Below are 21,560 nucleotides of genomic sequence, written 5' to 3'. Positions count from 1 at the left end.
AGAATGTATCTCCTTGAGAACTCAATAAATCTCGGAAGAAATATATAAGGCTTTTTATTCTTAAATTAGAACGAAATAAAAAATGACTTGGTACTAGGAATTACAAACATTAGGTTGGAAATTCTATGGTAACCAACTTACTATCTTTTCCCCACCAACAATAAGTCAGGAGTGTGATGGAATACTCCCCACTTGCCTGGATGGGTGCAGCCCCAACAACACTCGAGAAGCTTGACACCATCCAGGACAAAGCAGCCCACTTAATTAGCACCACATCTGACACCTCCAACATTCACTTCCTTCAACACTGAGACACTGCCAAAGAAGTACATACCATTTACAAGATGAACTGTGGCAACTTGCCAAGGCTTCTACAACAGCACCTTCCAAACCCACTACCACTTCCATCTAGAAGGACAAGGGCAGCAGATACATTGGAACACCACGCCCTGCAAGTTCGCCTCCAAGCCACTCGCCATCTTGACTTGGAAATATTTTGCCATTTGTTCACAGTCGCTGGGTCAAAATCCTAGAATTCCCTCCCTTAAAGGCATTACGGGTCTACTAACAGCACACGGACTGCAATGATTCGAGAAGGCAACTCACCATCACCTTCTTAGATCTTTTAGAGTTGGGGAGTGGATCCTAGTCCGACCAATGACACCAGCATCCCATGAAAGAAAGTAGAAAAACAATATTGAATGCCTGTGATTATTAACTGTATTTACACTGTTTCATTTTTACAACTGACCATGACATGAGTCAGAGATTAGTTGGATATCAATATATGAGCAAATTGCATTTTACCAGACAGAATGAACGTGGCTTGTACCTGTGCTCAGGAAGAATCCTCCTGCTTCACCAAGTCATGCAATTGAATAACACCTGCTCATACCACCCACACTGTTGGTGTTACCGATACCATTTTGGGTTCACATTTCACGTCCTTGCATTTTCAGTTTCTGGGCATTTGGCATGCTTGCCTTTATTGGTCAGTGCATTGAGTATATGGATTGGGAGGTTATTTTGCAGCTGTACAGGATATTGGTTAGGCCAAGTTTAGAATGCGTCGTTCACTTCTGGTCTCCCTGCTGCATGAAGGATGTTGTTATACTTGAAAAGGTTCAGAAAATATTTAGAAGTATGTTGGCAGGTTTGGAGTGCTTGAGCTACCAAGAGAGGCTGAATAGGCTGGAGACATTTTCCCTGAAGTGCCGGATGCTGAGGGTTGATTATAGAGGGGTAGAGTCCAAAACCAGAGGGGCAGAGTCCAAAATTAGAGGGGCATAGGTTTAAGTGGAGAGGAAGAAGATTTAAAAAGAACCTGAGAGGTAACTTTTTCATGCAGAGTGTCACGTATATGGAACGAGACTGCCAGAGGAAGTGGTGGGGTTGTGGTACAATTATGACATTTAAAAGACATCTGAATGTGTATGTGAATAGAAAGGGCTAAGAGGGATTTGAGTTAAATATTGAGAAATGGGACTCAGTCAGATTGGAGATCGTAGGAACTGCTGATGCTGGAGAATCTGAGCTAACAAAGTGTAGAGCTGGGTGAACACAGCATGCCAGGCAGCATCAGAGGAGCAGGAAAGCTGACGTTTCGGGGCTGGACCCTTCTTCAGAAAAGGTGGAGGGGAAGGGGACTCAAATAAATAGAGAGGGGGAGGCAATGATGGAAGTTGGATAAAGGAGCAGATAGGTAGGGAGAAAACAGACAGGTCAAGGAGGTGGGGATGGAGACAGTAAAGGTGAGTGTAGGTAGGAAGTTGGCATGGGGGTTGGTCAGTTGGGAGGGAGGGGTGGGTGGAAGGGAGGGAAGACGGATAGGTCAAGGAGGCAGGGATGAGGCTAGTATGTAGGAAGTGGGGGTGGGAGTTGGTCAGTGAGGTGGGAGGAGCGGATAGGTGGGAGAAAAGATGGATGGGTCAAGGAGGTGGGGATGAGCTGGGCTGGTCTTGGGATGAGAATAAAGAACAAAGAACAAAGAAAATTACAGCACAGGAATAGGACCTTTGGCCCTCCAACCCTGCGCCAATCCAGATCCTCTATCTAAACCTGTCACCTATTTTCCAAGGATCTGTATCCCTCTGCTCTCTGCCCATTCATGTGTCAGTCTAGATACGTCTTAAATGACGCCACTGTACCCACCTCTACCACCTCCGCTGGCAACGCATTCCAGGCACCCACCACCCTCTGCGTAAAGAACTTTCCACGCATGTCTCCCTTAAACTTTCCTCCTCTCACTTTGAACTCATGACCCCTAGTAATTGAGTCCCCTACTCTGGGAAAAATCTTCTTGCTATCCACCCTGTCTATAGCCCTCATGATTTTGTAGACCTCAATCAGGTCCTCCTCAACCTCTGTCTTTCTAATGAAAATAATCCTAATCTACTCAACCTCTCTTCATAGCTAGCATCCTCCATACCAGGCAACATCTTGGTGAACCTCCTCTGCACCCTCTCCAAATCTTCCATATCCTCTTGGTAATGTGGCGACCAGAACCATACGCAGTATTCCAAATGTGGCCGAACCGAAGTCCTATTCAACTGTAACATGGCCTATCAACTCTTGTACTCAATACCCTGTCCGATGAATGAAAGCATCCTGTATGCCTTCTTCACCACTCTATCGACCTGCATTGCCACCTTCAGGGTACAATGGACCCGAATACCCATGAGGTCGGGGGTGGAGAGATTTTGAAACTTGTGAAATCCACATGGACACCATTGGGCTGCAGGGATCCCAGGTGAGATATGGGGTGCTGCTCCTGCAGCCTTCAGGTGGTATCATTGTGGCACTGGAGTAGGCCTAGGATGAACATGTTGTCCAGAGAGTGGGAGGGAGAGTTGAAGTGTTTTGTGACTGGGAGGTGCAGTCGTTTGTCATGAACCAAGCATTGGTGTTCCACAAAGCGGTCTCCAAGCCTCTGCTTGGTTTCCCCGATGTAGAGGAGGCCACATCGGGGACAGTGGATACAATATACCACATTAGCAGATGTGCAGGTGAACGTCTGTTTAATGTAGAAGGTTTTCTTGGGGCCAGGGATGGGGGTGAGGGGGGAGGAGTAGGGGCAGGTGTAGCACTTCCTGTGGTTGCAGGGAAAAGTGCCAGAGGTGGGGCTAGTGGGGAGGGTGGAGCGGGCGAGGGAGTCACGGAGAGCGTGGTCCCTCCAGAAAGCAGATAAAAATGGGAAGGGAAAAATGTCTTTGGTGGTGGAGTTGGATTGCAGATGGTGGAAGTGCTGGAGGATGATGCATTGAATCCGGAGGTTGGTGGGGTGATACGTGAGGACAAGGAGGATTGTGTTCTGGTTGTTATTGTGGGGAGGGGGTATGAGGGCTGAGGTGTGGGAAAAGCAAATGATTCGGTCGATGGCAGTTTCGACCACTCTGGAGGGGAAATTGCAGTCCTTGAAAAACAAGGACATCTGGGATGTCCGGGAGTGGAATGCTTCATCTTGGGAACAGATGCAGCGGAGGTGAAGGATTTGGGAATAGGCGATGGCATTTTTGCAGGAAAGTGGGTGGGAGGAGGTGTTTTCTAGCTAGCTGTGGGGGTCGCTGGGCTTGAAATGGATATCGGTTTCCATGTGGTTGCCAGAGATGGAAACGGAGAGGTCCAGGAAGGAGAGAGAGGTACCAGAGATGGTCCAGGTGAACTTGAGGTTGGGGTGGAAGGTGCAGGTGAAGTGGACGAACTGTTCGAGTTCCTCATGGGAGCACAAGGTGGCGCCAATATAGTCATCAATGTAACGGAGGAAGAGGTGGGGGATGGGGCCAGATGGGGCAAGCTCTGCAGCGTGAATGAGACCACAGGCCCAGCTATACAAGATGGCAATACAGGAACAGAAGGACCATCCACTCAAGGCTGGCTGCATCCTTTTTCTCTCTCTCTTTCCTTTTCAACTGCTTTTGGTTTCTTCATATTTCTGACGTTGCGGGGTGGCTGCAACAGTCTTTGTAGTGACCAGAGCAGGGATGCCTACCATCGTAGGCCTAATGCATGAACTCCTGGAATTGGCAGGAAGACATCAGCTGCAGTGATGATGGGATGGGGACTGCTGGCAGTCATAAACCCAGTGCATGGACCTGCAAAGGTCCTGGAGTCATATTTGGGACCCCAGCCAATGAAATGAAGTCCATTTAAGTATGATTTGCTGAAAAATGATCCAGACCCGAAACGTCAGCTCTTCTGCTTCTCTGATGCTGCCTGGCCTGCTGTGTTCATCCAGCTCTACATTGTGTTATCTCCATTTAAGTACTTTATTTCACTCTTTTGTACCTCAAAATGGTGCCAACTCCTGGCGACAGAACACTTTTCACAGTGTCTCCCAAGATATATCTGATAATAAATCTAATTGTTCAGGGTGCAGTTAAGAGTCAACCACTTTGCTGTGGGTCTGTAGTCACAATGCAGGACAGACCAGGTAAAGATGGTAGCTTCCTTCCCTAAAGGTCATTAGTGAACCAGATGGGTTTTACAACAACCAATGGTAGGAGCATGGTCACTGGTGTTGAGACAAGTTTTCAATTCCAGATTTTTATTGATCAAATTTAAGTTCCTGCAGCTGCTTTTGAGCCATGTCCTCAGAGCCTGGGTATCTGGTTTCACAGCCCTGTAGAATTACTCCTTCACCATCATCCCCCCTCAAAATGTACTACTAATGATATAATAATTACCTTGAAGCAATGATAAAGCTGCCAGGATCCACAACCATTTGCAAGTAGATTTTTAAAAATTTATTTCTTCATTCACAAGATGAGGGTATCACTGGCCAGGCAGCATTTACTGTCCATCCCCAATTGCCAGAGGGCAGTTAAGAGTCAACCACATTGCTGTGGGCCTGGAGTCACATGTTGACCAGACCAGGTAAGGACGGCAGTTTCCTTCCCTAAAGGACACTAGTGAATCAGATGGGTTCAGCCTAACAATCAACAATGGAATCATGGTTACCATTAGATCCTTAATTCCAGACTTTGTACTGTGTCTGTCCATTCATGGTCTGTCGCGTTAGTGAGTAAAGTTTTTAAATACAGCCGGGAAATTTCGCGCCAAAAAACTTTACTCACTAACGCGACAGACCATGAATGGACAGACACAGTACAACGAGCCATAGACATCAGGCAGCGGCAAGCACAGAAAATGAATAAACTAGACCTGCAGAATAAACTAGACAAACTCACACAAAATAACAACACAGACAGCACAGAAGCATGGATAAAAAACTTATTCGACCGACCATTAACAGACGCTGAAAACAGAAGACACATACACCAGACACCACCAACCTCATCAGCAAGGACAACATCATCAAGCTAGTGGACCTATGCCTCACCACCCACTTCACTTTCAATAACAAAACCTACAGACAAACCAGCGGTACACCCATGGGATCTCCGATATCAGGGTTCTTAGCAGAGGCAGTAATGCAGAGACTCGAACAAACAGCTCTGCCAATCATCCAACCCAAACTTTGGGTCTGCTATGTGGATGATACCTTTGTCATCACTAAACAAAACAAATTAGAGGAAACCTTCAAGACCATCAATAATACCCTTTACTGGCATAACATTCACAAAACAGGAGGAAAACAACAGCAAACTGCCATTCCTAGATGTCACTGTAGAGCGAACAGCCAATGGGGAACTTCAAACCAGCGTGTACAGGAAAACAACACATACGGACCAAATACTGAACTACAGGAGCAACCATCCCAACACCCACAAACGAAGCTGCATTAGAACATTATTCCAACGAGCCACCACACACTGCAGCACAGAGGAACTACGCAGAGCAGAGGAAAATCACCTATACAGCGTATTCAAAAAGAACGGGTACCCAATGAACACAGTCCGCCGATTCCTCAGCAACAAACCCAAACAAACAGACAAAACGGGCTCAGAAACCATAACCACGCTCCCCTACATCAAAGGCATTTCCGAAATGACTGCAAGACTACTCGGACCCCTTGGCATCAGGGTAGCCCACAAACCCACCAACACACTAAAACAGCAGCTAATGAACTTAAAAGACCCTATACAGACAACAAATAAAACAAACGTCATCTACAAAATACCTTGCAAGAACTGTGACAAACACTACATTGGACAAACTGGCAGGAAGCTAGCCACCAGGATACATGAACATCAACTAGCCACAAAACGACATGTCCCACTATCGCTCGTATCCTTACATACAGATGAGGAAGGACACCACTTTGATTGGGACAACACACCCATCCTAGGACAAGCCAAACAGAAACACGCACAAGAATTCCTAGAAGCATGGCATTCCAACCGGAACTCCATCAACAAACACATTGGCTCCAAATCAATCTACCATACCCTGAGAAAAAGAACAGGAAATGACATCACCAACACAGGAAATGACATCACCAACCCAAGGAAACCTAAACAGATAAATAGAAAGCGGGACATAACACCAGCGCTTCATCGGAGGCTCACTGATGATGTTACCTAGAATGGTGACGAAACGTCTGGGAACAAACCGGCAAGCTCAGTGAACCAGCTTACATCTGGAACAAAATAAAGACCCACTCTCTTGTGAACCGAGAGGACGAGAGTGCTGTCTTGGAGGTGAAAGGAGGACGTCGGGTTGGCTGTGCACCCTTGCGACCAGTGGATCTTAATGCTGGCTTCGGCCTAACGCTGGTTCAGGGGAGCAGCCAACCTGCAACGATGGCTGCGGCAAGTGCTCGTGCCCCAGGTCAGGGGGTCTGGAACACCATCCGTGTTTCCGTAAAGAAGGTGGATGAAGGTGCACCTGTGGACCGCACCTTCTTCGTGAAGAGGGTCCTATTGGACTGTTGTGGGTTCGCTGCTGTGGACATTTACTGCCTGCAGAATTTCCCCGGAGGAGGTTTTTACGACGTGACCTTCCGGAGTGCCAAACTTTGCGAGCGCTTCCTGGAGGTTTTCAAGGAGAAAGGAGGTGAGGGCCCCCTCTCTGTATTGACCGCTGTCCCACTGTTTGTGATGCCAGCACAGAGGAGCCGTATGGTGACTGTACACATGTACAACCCGCATGTGCCAGCAGTTGATGTCCTGACCTTCCTCGGAAGGTATGTGAAGGTGGAAGGGGACCTAACTGACATGGTGGACCCCTTTGGCATCTGGACGAGTAAGAGGCAGGTCAAGGTGACGCTGAGGATGGGCGCAGACGGGAATGTCGCACATCCACCGTCCAGCTTCGCGATCGGCGGAAGCAGGGGCTAACTGACCTATGCAGGGCAACCTAAAGTCTGCCATGCCTGTGGTAGGTCAGGTCACATGGCGGCCGACTGCAAAGCCACCATCTGCAGGGAGGAGGGACACCTTGCAAAGGATTGCCCACGAGAGAGAAGCTGCAACCTTTGCGGGGAAGCGGGCCACTTCTACAGGGCATGCCTGCAGCGGGGTGCCACCTACGCCCAGGTCGCCGGCAGGGGAAATGCGGGGCCAGCCCCCCCAGAGGAGAGGAAGGCACCAGGGCCCAGCAAGGACCCCACTAATGTGCAGGAGGGCCAGGCCGTGCAGGATGGGCCCGAGGCCAGCAAAGCACCCCTGCAGGCTCCGATCCCCCCCGACAACCCGGAGCCAATGGAGGCGGCGACAGGCGACCCAGGGGAGTGGACAACAGTCCGGAAAGCGAGGAGGAAGGTGCGTCGACGGCCCAGGAACCGCAACAATCAGGCGGGAAGAGGCAGCTACAGGGGGGCTATAAGAGCTCCTCTGACGAGGAGGATTCGGAGAGGGCCCACCCGAAGCAGAAGTTAAAGGTCTCGAGGGGGAAGGAAAGCAGCACCCCGCTTCCAGGTGATGGGAGGCATCCTGAGGCTCACTCCGACACCCAGTCAAGTGCCGCTGGAGCACTGGAGGGCCCCCCGGAACTTCCAGGCGGGAAGGAGGAAACAGCGCGTCCCCAGCCTGACCCGGAGCCGGACCCTCCTGCCTCCGCACCCCTGACGGGGGGATGCCACCCGGAAGGCAGCACGGACGGTTTCCTGAGCCCGGAGAGCGTCCAGCAGTTAGCCCGGGCAATGGGCACGAAGGGACAGATGGAGGGGATGGACCTTGGACTTGGGGAGGGTACTGCGGTCACTGCCCACAATGGGGGTACGAATTGCGAGCATTAATGTGCGCAGCGTCAAGTCAACCGCGAGATGTGTGTCCACGTTGGCCTACCTGACCACCATCAAGGCGGACCTCCTGTTTCTGCAGGAGTGCGGGATACCGCACCTCAGCAGGTACAGGAAATGGTCGGGCGCCTGGACCTGTGGGCCTTCGATCTGGTCGGGGGGTAACGACTGTCGCTCCTCGGGCCTGGCTATTCTGCTGCGGGGGCGCAACTTCACCATCTCTCAAGTTCAGGTGGTGGTGGGGGGGCGCCTCCTAGTGGCTGACATCACCTACAGGAATGCTCCCCTGAGGCTGATCAACGTGTACGCCCCAGTGGTACGGAGTGAGCGGTTGGACGTCCTGCAGCGGCTTCCACCCCTGCTGGCTACGTCCAGGCCGGTCATCCTAGGCGGAGACTTCAACTGCATCATTGATGCAGATGGAAGATCCGGCGTGGGGACAGCGGGTGGGGGGAGTCAACTGGACGTCACGTCCAGATTCCTGATGGGCACGGTGAAGGACGCCAAGCTGCTCGACGTCTTCAGCACCCCTGCAGACGGAGCGCAGCGGAGGTATACCTGGTCGCGGCCAGACGGGTCTATCCGCTCAAGGATAGACTTCCTGTTTGTGTCACGGACGTTCTCGGTCAGGTCCACCGGTGTCGAGCCGGTGTTCTTCTCTGACCACTGCCTCCTGTTGGCCGACTGTCACTTACAGGACGACCAGCCGGCCGGCAAGGGGACTTGGAAGCTCAACACGACTCTGTTGACCCCAGAGAACGTCGAGGAGCTTAAGAGGGAGTACGCCGGTTGGAGAACCGTGAAACCCCTCTTTGAGTCTCCAGGCGACTGGTGGGAGACGGTGAAGGAGAACATCAAGAGGTTCTTTGTCCTCAAGGGTGTTCAGAAGGCAAGAGAGAGGCGGGGAAAGCTGTCGCGACTCCAGAAAAGGGTGCAGAACCTGCTCCTTCTGCAGTTGATGGGGGTCAATGTCACGGAGGACCTCCGCGAGGTGTGGGGCCAGCAAGCCTCGCTCTTCGCCGTGGAGGCCTCCAGGATAATCTTCCGGTCCAGGGTCCGCTCCGTGGAGCAGGACGAGACGTGCTCGCGTTTCTTCTTTCAGAAGGTGCACAAAGAGAGCTCTGTGCTTAGCCGGCTGAAGGAGGACGACGGCTCGGTGACGTCGTCTCGGCCCGACGTTTTGAGGATCAGCAGATTCTTCTATGCCGGACTGTACGACGCAAAGCCCACGGACAGCACGGCCTCCGAGTCGTTCCTGTCGTCTATCACGGAGGTCTTAGACGACGGCACGAGGGAGTGGCTGGACCGGCCAATATCCCTGGATGAGCTGGCCAGAGCCCTCAAGTCCTTGCAGAGGAATAGGACTCCCGGAAGTGACGGCTTACCAGTCGAGCTGTATTCCGCTCTGTGGGGCCTGGTCGGCCAGGACCTGCTGGAGGTGTACGATAGTGCGCTTCGGGCAGGGGAAATGTGCAAGTCCATGAGGAAGGGCATCATCACCCTCATTTACAAGAGGAAGGGGGAGAGGGAAGAAATTAAGAATTGGCGTCCCATTTCACTTTTGAATGTGGACTACAAAATCCTGGCCAAGGTCATTGCCAACCGGGTCAGGTCTGTCCTGGAGTCGGTGATTCACCCTGACCAAACCTGTGCTGTGCCGGGCAGGAAGATCGCTGAGAGCCTCGCGCTCATCAGGGATACGATCGCCTACGTACAGGACAGGCGGGTGGACACCTGCCTCGTCAGCCTGGACCAGGAGAAGGCCTTCAACAGGGTCTCTCATGCTTACATGAGGGACGTCCTCTCCAAATTGGGGTTCGGGGAGGGCATCTGCAATTGGATCCGGCTGCTCTACGCTAACATCGTTAGCGCAGTCTCGATCAACGGGTGGGAATCAGACAGTTTTCCTGTTAGATCTGGAGTCAGGCAGGGCTGCCCGCTCTCTCCTGCCTTGTTCGTGTGCTGTGTGGAGCCCTTCGCCGCCTCCATCAGGAAGGACGTGAGCCTGAAGGGCGTGACTATCCCAGGCAGCGGAGGCCTTCAGGTCAAGACCTCCCTGTACATGGACGATGTCGCCGTCTTCTGCACCGATCGTCGGTCGGTGAGTAGGCTGTTGGACATCTGTGGCCAGTTTGAACTGGCCTTGGGTGCCAAAGTCAATAGGGGTAAGAGCGAGGTCATGTTCTTCGGGAACTGGGACGACCGCTCCTTCATCCCTTTCACCGTCAGGACAGACTACCTGAAGGTGCTGGGTGTTTGGTTTGGTGGAGCTGGGGCATGGACTAAGACTTGGGAGGAGCGTATTGCCAAATTTAAGCAGAAGCTGGGCAGGCGGACGCTCCGGTCCCTCTCCATAGCGGGTAAGAACCTGGTTGTCAGGTGCAAGGGGCTTTCGGTACTGTTGTATGTGGCGCAGGCCTGGCCTATTACCTGGACCTGCGCCGCTGCGGTCACCCGGGCCATCTTCCACTTCATTTGGGGGTCGAGGATGGATCGGGTCCGCAGAGACACCATGTACAAAGACCTGGGAAATGGGGGAAAGGGCGTACCGAACGCCACCATCGCCCTGACGGCTACCTTTGTGTGCGGCTGCATCAAGCTGTGCGTAGATCCTCAGTACGCAAACACCAAGTGTCACTACTTACTGAGGTTCTACCTGTCCCCGGAGTTGCGAAGGATGGGCCTGGCCTCGTTGCCGCGGAACGCTCCGAGTAGTTGGACCGTCCCGTACCACCTGTCCTTCGTGGAGAAATTTTTGAAAGGAAACACCTTTGACCACAAGGCCGTCAGGCAGTGGTCAGCACGTAGTATCCTCGAGACCCTTCGGGAAAAGGAGAGGGTGGATACCGTCGTGTGGTTCCCCACGCAGACTGCCAAAGTCGTTTGGCAGAATGCCTCATCGCCAGAACTTTCAAACAAGCACAAGGACATTGCTTGGCTGGCGGTGAGAGGGGCTCTGCCAGTGAGATCCTTTATGCATGCCCGGAATCTCTGCACCACTGCACGCTGCCCTCGAGGTGGCTGCGGGGGGGACGAGACTGTTGATCACCTCCTTCTGGAGAGTGCCTATGCGCAGGAGGTCTGGAGGGGGATGCAGTGGTATTTGTCGAGGTTCGTCCCAAGCAGCTCCGTGACGCGGGACTCCGTGCTCTACGGGCTGTTTCCGGGGACGCACACCGAGACCAACATCAACTGCGCCTGGAGGACCATCAATGCAGTGAAAGACGCTCTTTGGTCTGCCCGCAACTTGCTGGTCTGCCAGCTGAAAGAACTGACCCCGACCGAGTGTTGCAGACTGGCGCACTCCAAGGTCCAGGGCTACGTGCTGAGGGACGCGCTAAAGCTTGGGGCAGCCGCCACCAAGACGCGGTGGGGAAAGACCACCGTATGAGCCCCCTCGTCCAGAAAAGGGAAAAGAATCCTATCTGGTAACTGGGCCCAGCTGGCGCCTTCCCCAACTGGTCAGGGGGCCAACTGGGACTTTGCGGGGTGACGACTGCCGGGGTGTTTTCTTTGCTTTGTTTTTTTTTCTCTGTTTTGTTTTTTTCCTTTAGTTGGTGTACGTACCCCCGGGTAACCCGGAATGGCTTGCATGACTGGGTAGGTGTATAAATGTTTTATTTTTTTGTACATTCTATGAATAAAGTATATTTTTTCAAATAAAAAAAAAGGTGACGAAACATCTGAAAACTAACCTTCCAGCTCAGCGAGCAAACTCACATCCAGAACCTCAACCTAAGCTACAAATCTACTCAAAACTCGCTAGTAAGGTTTAATGTATGACTCACTAACTCTGAGGTAGAATGACACACACTGAGGCACGTTGCTGCCCAATAGGGTGGACTGCTTTCAGTTCTGCTCTGTCCAGATTGTTTACATTTCAGGAAGAGGAGACGGATTGTTATCCCAATCTTCCAGGATGGCAAGGAGATGGGATTGTTTCCTTGGGCTTTCCTCAGCTTTGGTTCTCCTCCAAAGTCAGTGAATGGGTGGTGATGAGAGTGAGGGGAACTCATCACTGCTGTGAAGGAATGCAATGTGGCTCCGCCAGCCTTAGGGTCACTACTATTGCCTGGGGCAGGCAACCAGGCCCTTGGGACTACTCCTACGTTTGCAGCTGAATGCATCTGATGTTATAGGATTCTGGGCCCACAGGAACATTGGATGGGGAGGCAGCGGGTGAGTGGCCTTATCGCTGGACAGTTAATCCAAAGACATCCATTAAACCTTGCTGCCTACTCAGGGATGTATAATGGAGGTACTGAGGGATTGCTGAACTGTCGTGGGTGGTATCATTCTAGAGAGAGTGGGACAGTCCTCTCACCCACATTTATACCCATTTAGGGCTACTTCATGGCCTCTCCCCACCGTGTTATCAAGGGTGAAAGATGCTCTCTGCCATTTGGGATTACTTCCAGCCATAGCCTGGCCACTTCCTTGTGGATTGGCATAGCCCACTTGATCAAGAACCCAGTGGCAGGGGTTGCCCCCTTGCCCTGTCTTGAGACAATTCCTGCCTGTAGCTCACATTGGCCCCCACCATCTGCATTGGCAAGGGGTTGCTTTGTAGGCTTCCCCGTTTAAGAGGGCATGAGACATTCAAGAGGCCATTGGATATTATTTGGATAGAAATGGTGTACGTGGATGTGGGGCAAATCAGGAGATTGGCGCTAGGTAATAGATAAGGAGCAGACCGGATGGGCCGAATGGTTTTGTTCTGCGCTGTAACAGTTCTGTGATTCTATGAGCTAGCTTGATTCATGTACCTGGCTTCTGTGGATGTTGCAGTTCCAGGTTTGGGCCTGACTTCCAGGTTGTTGACCACCCCAGAAAATCTGAGCCAAGGATTTATAAAAAATCCTATTTCAAAAAAGAACAGGCAAGTTCTTCCTGTTCGACATATATTAAGCAATGTCACTAAAAAGGGATTATTTGGTCTTTCATTCCTCCTTGTGGGATCTCACTGTGTGCAATGTTACATCATGCTTTCATCAAATTGAAAATGACTTTATAGGCTGTAAAGCACACTGTAGCTAGAGGAAGGGTATCCTCAGGTATTATATAAATGTAATTTCTTTCTCTTTCCTTTTGAGGCAAAGATAACAGAGAACTAAAATCTGTCAACCTGTTTGCACCAGAAACTTCATAGCAAATAGTTATAAACGTAAATTGCCCACAGAAGTGTTTGCTCAGACTTCAGGTCAAGTTAAATGTAATTAAAAGGAAGCTTGGTAAATGAGTGAGAGTGAAAGGGATATTAGGTTTTGCTGATAGATTAAGGTGAAGTAGAGTGGGGAAGTTCCTGTAGAGAACTTTTTCTTAATCATTCATTGGATATGCAGCATTGTTGCCCATCCTTAATTGCCCTTGAGTTCAGCAGCTTTCTGGGCCATTCCAGAGGGTAGTTTAGAGTCAACCACTTTGCTGTGGGTCTGGAGTCACATGTAGGCCAGACCAGGGAAAGATGGCAGATTCCTTCCCGAAAGGACATTAGTGAACCAGATGGGTTTTTGCAACAATTGGTGATAGTTGTCATTGTCAGTGTTACACAGTCTAACAATTCCAGATTTTATTTCCATCAGCTATTTTGGTGGGCTTTGGGACAATGCCTCCAGAACATTAGCCTAAACCTCGAGTCTGACTTACTAAACTTAATAGTCTAGTGACTGTTCAATCACCATCTCCTCATGGCTGAACGACATGGACTATTCGTGCCAAATGGTCAGTCATTTCTCTGCAAATTGATTGCAAATTGCTACAAGGTCAGAAATCACATGACACCAGGTTATAGTCCAACAGGTTTATTTGGAAACACAAGCTTTTGGAGCGGAGCCCCTTCATCGGGTGAAGTGAGAAAGAAGCGCACAGAACACAGAATTTTAAAAGTAAAAGATCAAAAGGTCACACAACTGATGAGAATATATTAATCAAACCTAAGATGCAGTTAAATCTTTAATCAGTTAGAAGGTTTTAATCGATTAATATGTTATGCATCTGACCTAAAATGTCACCTCTTCTTTACACCTTTAGCTCTCTCAGGGCAGGTGACTTGAAAGAAATTCTGGGATTTACATATACGTCTTAATTCTGTGTGATTCTTTCTCATTTCACCCGATGAAGGGGCTACGTTCCAAAAGCTTGTGTTTTCAAATACACCTGTTGGACTATAACCTGGTGTCATGTGATTTCTGACCTTGTCCATTCCAGTCCAACACCAGCACCTCCACAATTTGCTACATGGCACAGAGGAAGATGGGGTTAATGTTTACAAATAAGATAAGAAACTAATTAGGGACAACCATTTCTTGCAAACCAAACTGAAATTTACAACATTGGGGAAAATGTTGAGAGGCTGTTGAAAGGTTTCGGTGTTTCATGAAAGCTCCCTCGTTCTAGGACAAGGTCTGATTGTTTTGTCCAGTGAACTCTGTGACCCCACGAGAACAAGCGAACCAATGGAAACCAAGTCTTTGTGACATCAATGTATCATAGCTTCTATTTGTTCTTTCAAGGCTATGGCCTTGGGAAAGTCTATGAAATCAGCACAGTTGCCCTGAATACGTGATTAACATATTGTTCACAGAGCTCAGAGTTAAAGGGCACCATAAGCTTCATATTGCAGATCAATGCTTTCAGGCAAACACAGTATTTCTAAAGTTTGTTAATGACCCAAAAGTAGTTGGAAATGTGAGTTGTGAGAAGCATGCAAAGATTTCTAGGGGATTTAGACAGCCTGAGCAGATAAACAAGAACAGGACAGATGGAATGTCATCTGGAAAAATGCAACATACTGCATAAGAGTTGGCAAAGGGGTGCAATTAGTTCTGTGGGTGAACATTTGGCAGAGGGAGTGGGATGTGGGAAATGTGATGTCCATTTTGGCAGGAAGAACAAAAAAGCAGCATTTTACTTAAATAGAAAGAGGTTGTGAAACTCGGGCATAGAGGGGTCTGGGTGCATGGATCTCAAGTAAGGATCATAAGCCACTATTTCTGCCACCTCCAGCAGGATTCCACCATCACGTACATATTCTCCTCCTCTCCCTTATCAGCGTTTTATAGGGACCATTCCCTCCAGGATACCCTGATCCACACCATCTTCACTCCCAACAACCCTCCCACAGTCCACGGCAACTTCCCCTGCAACCACAAAAGGTGTAACACCTGCCCATTTACTTCCTCCCTCCTCACTATCTAATGGCCCAAACACACCTTCCAGGTGAAGCAGTACTTTACCTGCACGTTATTCAATCTAGCCTACAGAATTTGCTGATCACAACGTGATCTCCACTATATTGGGGAGATGAAGTGCAGACTGGGTGACTGTTTTGCAAGATGCCTACATTCTACCCATAAAAATGATGCTAAGCTACAGAGATAATGGGAACTGCAGATGCTGGAGATTCCAAGATAATAAAATGTGAGGCTGGATGAACACAGCAGGCCAAGCAGCATCTCAGGAGCACAAAAGCTGACGTTTCGGGCCTAGACCCTTCATCAGAGAGGGGGATGGGGGAGGGAACTGGAATAAATAGGGAGAGAGGGGGAGGCGGACCGAAGATGGAGAGTAAAGAAGATAGGTGGAGAGAGTGTAGGTGGGGAGGTAGGGAGGGGATAGGTCAGTCCAGGGAAGACGGACAGGTCAAGGAGGTGGGATGAGGTTAGTAGGTAGCTGGGGGTGCGGCTTGGGGTGGGAGGAAGGGATGGGTGAGAGGAAGAACCGGTTAGGGAGGCAGAGACAGGTTGGACTGGTTTTGGGATGCAGTGGGTTGCAGGAACAGCAACTCATATTCCGCCTGGGAACCCTGCAGCCATATGGTATCAATGTGGACTTCACCAGTTTCAAAATCTCCCCTTCCCCTACTGCATCCCTAAACCAGCCCAGTTCGTCCCCTCCCCCCACTGCACCACACAACCAGCCCAGCTCTTCCCCCCCACCCACTGCATCCCAAAACCAGTCCAACCTGTCTCTGCCTCCCTAGCCGGTTCTTCCTCTCACCCATCCCTTCCTCCCACCCCAAGCCGCACCCCCAGCTACCTACTAACCTCATCCCACCTCCTTGACCTGTCCGTCTTCCCTGGACTGACCTATCCCCTCCCTACCTCCCCACCTACACTCTCTCCACCTATCTTCTTTACTCTCCATCTTCGGTCCGCCTCCCCCTCTCTCCCTATTTATTCCAGTTCCCTCTCCCCATCCCCCTCTCTGATGAAGGGTCTAGGCCCGAAACGTCAGCTTTTGTGCTCCTGAGATGCTGCTTGGCCTGCTGTGTTCATCCAGCCTCACATTTTATTATTATGCTAAGCTACCAGTTGCTTGTCACTTCAGCACACCACCATTGGGGGCAGCACAGTGACTCAGTGATTAGCACTGCCTCCTTGCAGTGCCAAGGACCTGGGTTCGATTCCACCCTCGGGCATCGGTCTGTGTGAGTTTCCTCCGGATGCTTAGATTTCGTCCCAGAGTCCTAGGCAGGCTAGGTGGATTGGCCATGGAAATGCAGGGGGTCAGCGATAGGTTAGGGTATGGGTCTGGATGGGTTTTGGAGGGTCAGTGTGGACTCAATGGGCCAGATGGCCTCCATTTGCACTGTAGGGATTATATATCAACTCCAACTAAAGATAAGTACTCTACTAAAGTAACTGCTTCCAGTTTACTGAGGGATGCAGTCACAATTTAATGGTTCTTGCCCAAATCTACAAGCAATAAACCTTTCACAATTCTGATGGCCTAGAGCCTTTCATGCAATTCCCTTGGCCAATCCACCTTGCTTGCATATCTTTAGACGGTGGAAGCAAACCCATGCGGACATTGGAGAATGTACAAACTCCACACGTCTGCCTGAGGGTGGAATTAAACTCAGATCCCTAGCACAGTGAGGCAGCAGTGTCAAACGTTGAGCCACCATGCAACCGACAAGGTGTGTGAATTCCCTGGGCTTGATTCTGTGTAAAATACACTGTTAGGAAACAAGCTGAAAGTTTGTTTGCTGTGGAGTTCAGATCCTTTAAAACTGTGTTTTATATTGTCTGGTTTGTTTTCCCCTCTATTTTGTGCAACACACTTAAATTCTGTTGTAAAAGAACATCTCGCAGCCTGCATTTCAATGATGAACTGCTGTTATCCCTGTAGTAGGTTGCTTTCCCATTAGAGAAACAGAGATTGCTGATTGTGAGTTTAACTTGAGTCTCACCATGACTTGGGCAACACTGAGATTAGAGGGGTCTCTGTAATTAACTCAGTCCATATGGGAATTGAATGTGCACTATTCGTGCCACTCTGCAAAATGTACTTTCAGCAGACTCAATGGGCCAGATGGCCCTTACTCCTATTTCTCATCAGGGATAATGGAAACTGCTGATGCTGGAGAATCCGACATAAAAAAGTGTGGAGCTGGATGAACACATGGAGCTCCTAAGATGCTGCATGGCCTGCTGTGTTCATCCAGCTCCACACTTTGTTGTCTCCTAGTTTTTATGTTCTTATTATACAATCCCCTGTTTCTGAATGTAAGAGGCTACATTTCTTTTAAATAATCTTTTTCTCTTTACGTACCTATTGGTAATTTAAAAATCAGTTTGTATGTTCACTGTAAGCTTACTGTCATACTCAATTTTCCCTCCTGTTAATCAATTCCTTTGGCCCCCTTGGCTGAAATCTAAATTGCTCCCAACCCTAAAGTCTGTTGTTTTCTTTGGCCGTTTTGTATGCCCATTCTTGAATCTAATACTATCCTTAATTTCACTTGTTAGCCGCAGTCAAGCCATGTTTCCTATTTGTGCCAGACAGTAATGAATTGTTGCAGTTCCTCCATGCGCTCTTTAAATATTTGAATGGTCACTCTTGCTCAAGACGTTTTGCACAACTAATTGTCAATTAATAATTTCTGATTAAACAATACCCAGTCTCCATCAAGGACAGACACCTCAGTACCTCACTCTAACCCAAGACCACAGAAACACTCACGATGGTGCTCTTCTCTAGCTTCCACCCTAAACATATTATAGAGATCATCCTCCACGGACAAGCCCTGCGCGTACACAGGATCCTCTTAGATGAGAAGCATATGAACACCTGGAGGTTTGGAAAGATGGCCTCATAACAACAGGATACGATGCTCAACTCATCGATCGCCAGTTCCCATGTGCCTCAGCGAAAAACTGCAGTGAGATCCTCGGAAGACAGATATCGTGGAGAGGAGGCATTATGCCATGTTCTTCACTGCCTTCAACACGCCAGCAATGATGATGAGCATCTTGCCAAGATCTTCCCCATGCCTCCAAACCTTAAACAAACCATCGTTCGGAGCAAACAAACCATCGTTTGAGACAACATCATTCCCAACACCACACAATCCTGGCAACCTCTGCAAGAAGTGTCAGATCATCGACATGGATACTACCCTCACAAATGGAACACCAGCCACCACACACAGAGCAATACTCATGTGTCTTGGTCAATGCTGTCTATCTCGTACTCTGCAGGCAAGGATGCCATGAAACATGGCATATTGGTGAGACCATGCAAATGCTATGACAACGGATGAATGGACACCGAGCAACAATTGCCAGACAGGAATGTTCCTTTCCAGTCAGGGAGCACTTCAGCAGTCAAGAACATTCAGCCTGTGATCTTTGGGTAAGCGTCCACCAAGGTGGACTTTGAGAAACACAACACACAACAACGAGCAGAAACTTGATAGCCAAGTCCCATACCCATGAATACAGCCTCAGCCATGATCTGAGAACTTGGAACATAGAACAGTACAGTATAGTACAGGCCCTTCAGCCCTCAATCTTGTGCTGAACTTTTCCCCTAAATCTAAGGTCTATCTAATTTCTATCAAATTGAAAGAGAAGGCATACAAAGTGGCCAAAACAGCATGAAACTAGAAGATTGGGAAAACCTTAAAGGTCAACAGAAAGCCACAAAAAGAGCTATGAATAAAAGCAAGATAGCACATGAGAAAAAACTAGCACAGAATATAAAGACAGATAGCAAAACTTTCATAAATATATAGAACGAAAAAGAGTGGCTAAAGGAAACGTTGGCCCTTTAGAGGATGAGAAGGGGAATTTAGTTCTGGGATATGATGAAATGGCCAAGGCTTTGAACAGGTATTTTGTATCAGTCTTCACAGTCGAGGACATGAATAACATGTCAGTAATTGACAAAGAGACAAAGGTAGGTGAGGACCTGGAAACAATCATTATTACTGAAGAGGTAATGTTGGGCAAGTTAACTGAGTTAAGGATTGATAAGTCTCCTGGCCCTGATGGAATGCATCCCAGGGTACTTAAAAGAAATGGTCGGAGAAATAACAGGTGAACTGGCGGTAATTTTCTAAAACGCGCCAGACTCTGGGGCAGTCCCAGCAGATTGGAAAACAGCAATGTGACACCACTGTTCAAAAAGGGAGGTCGACAAAAGATGGGGAATGATAGAGTGATTAGCTTAACCTCTGCAGTGGGGAAATTGCATGAGTGTATTATCAAGGAAGAAATAGCAAGGCATCTCGAAAGAAATTGTCCCATTCGGCAGATGCAGCTTGGGCTCATGAAGGGCAGGTCATGCATCACAACTATTTTGGAATTCTATGTAGACATTACGAGCCGGTGGACAATGGGGACCCAGTGGATGTGGTGTATCTAGATTTCTAAAAGGCCTTCAACAAGGTGCTGCACTAGATGCTGCTGCACAAGATAAGGATGCATGGCGTTAGGGGTAAAGTATTAGCATGGATAGAGGATTGGTCGACTAACAGGAAGCAAAGCTTGGGGATAAATGAGTGCTATTCTGGCTGGCAATCAGTGACTAGTGGTGTGCCTCAAGGATCAGTGTTGGGACTGCAATTATTTACAATTTATATAGATGATTTGGAGTTGGGGACCACGTGTAGGGTATCAAAGTTTGCAGGTGACACTAAGATGAGTGGCAGAGCAAAGTGTGCAGAGGACTGTGAAACTTTGCAGAGGAATATAGATACATTGAGTGAGTGGGCAAAGGTCTGGCAGATGGAACATAATGCAAATAAATGTGAAGTCATACATTTTGGTAGGAGGAATAGCAAAAAGGATTATTACTTGAATGGTAAAAAGTTGCAGCATGCTGCTATGCAGAGGGACCTGGGTGTCCTTGTCCATGAATCACAGAAGGTTGGTCTGTAGGTACAACAAATAATTAGGAAGGCAAATGGAATTTTGTTCTTCATTGCGAAAGGGATTGAGTTTAAAAACAGAGAGGTTATCTTGCAGCTGTACAAGGTGCTGGTGAGGCCACACCTGGAGTACTGTGTGCAGCTTTTGTCTCCTTACTTGAGAAGGGATATACTAGCATTGGAGGGGGTGTAGAGGGGGTTCGCTAGGTTGATTCCGGACTTGAGGGGGTTGGCTTATGAGGAGAGACTGAGTAGATTGGGATTATATTCATTGGAATTCAGAAGATTGAGGGGGGTTCTCATTGAAACATATAAGATTATGAAGGCAACAGATAAGATAGAAATAGAGAGGATGTTCCCACTGGCAGGTGAAGCTCGGACAAGAGGGCACAGCCTCAAGATTAGAGGGAGCTGATTTAGGGCTGAATTGAGAAGGAACTTCTTCACCCAGAGGGTTGTTAATCTATGGAATTCCTTGCCCAGTGAAGTAGTTGGCGCTACTTCAGTAAACGTTTTAAAAGCTGAGGTAGATATTTTTTTGAACAATAAAGGAAATAAGGGATATGGTGAGAATGCGGGTAAGTGGATCTGCGTCCACGAAAAGGTCAGCCACGATCTTATTGAGTTACGGAGCAGGCTCCAAGGGCCGAATGGCCTACTCCTGCTCCTAGTTCTTATGTTCTAACCTCCACCCCTACCTTATACTATCATCCATATGCCTATCTAATAGCTGCTTCAATGCCCCTAATGAGGCCAACTCCATCACCCTCTCCGGCAATGCATTCCACATCCTGACCACTCTCTGAGTAAAGAACCTACCTCTAACATCTCCCCTATATCTACCTCCACTCACTTTAAAACTATGCCCCCTCGTAATAGCTTTCCACCCCAGGAAAAAGTTCTGGCTGTCCACTCTGTCTATACCGCTGATCATTTTGCACACCTTGCGTTCATTTGCACTATATATGACCCTACCACACTGTTCTGTATCTGTAAAATCTTCCTTGCTATCCTGTTTCTACAGTATCACCTTGATAAATTATTATGATCCCTCTACGTTAATTAGTTTGTACAGTTTTGGATTACTTATTACTTCTGTGTCCAGCACACCTTATTATTAATTTTTAAAAATTATCTTTCTGCCTCTGTTAATCAAATTACAGGTCACACCTTTGCTTGTTATTCAGCTGTTGACACCTTACTCACACTGTCTCTTACTTTTGGTCTCCAGCCGAAAATTATCATTTGACACTCCACTCACAC

Source organism: Stegostoma tigrinum, chromosome 2 (genome assembly GCF_030684315.1).
Source record: "Stegostoma tigrinum isolate sSteTig4 chromosome 2, sSteTig4.hap1, whole genome shotgun sequence".
Classification (NCBI taxonomy): Eukaryota; Metazoa; Chordata; class Chondrichthyes; order Orectolobiformes; family Stegostomatidae; genus Stegostoma; species Stegostoma tigrinum.
This window is presented reverse-complemented; position numbering follows the sequence as displayed.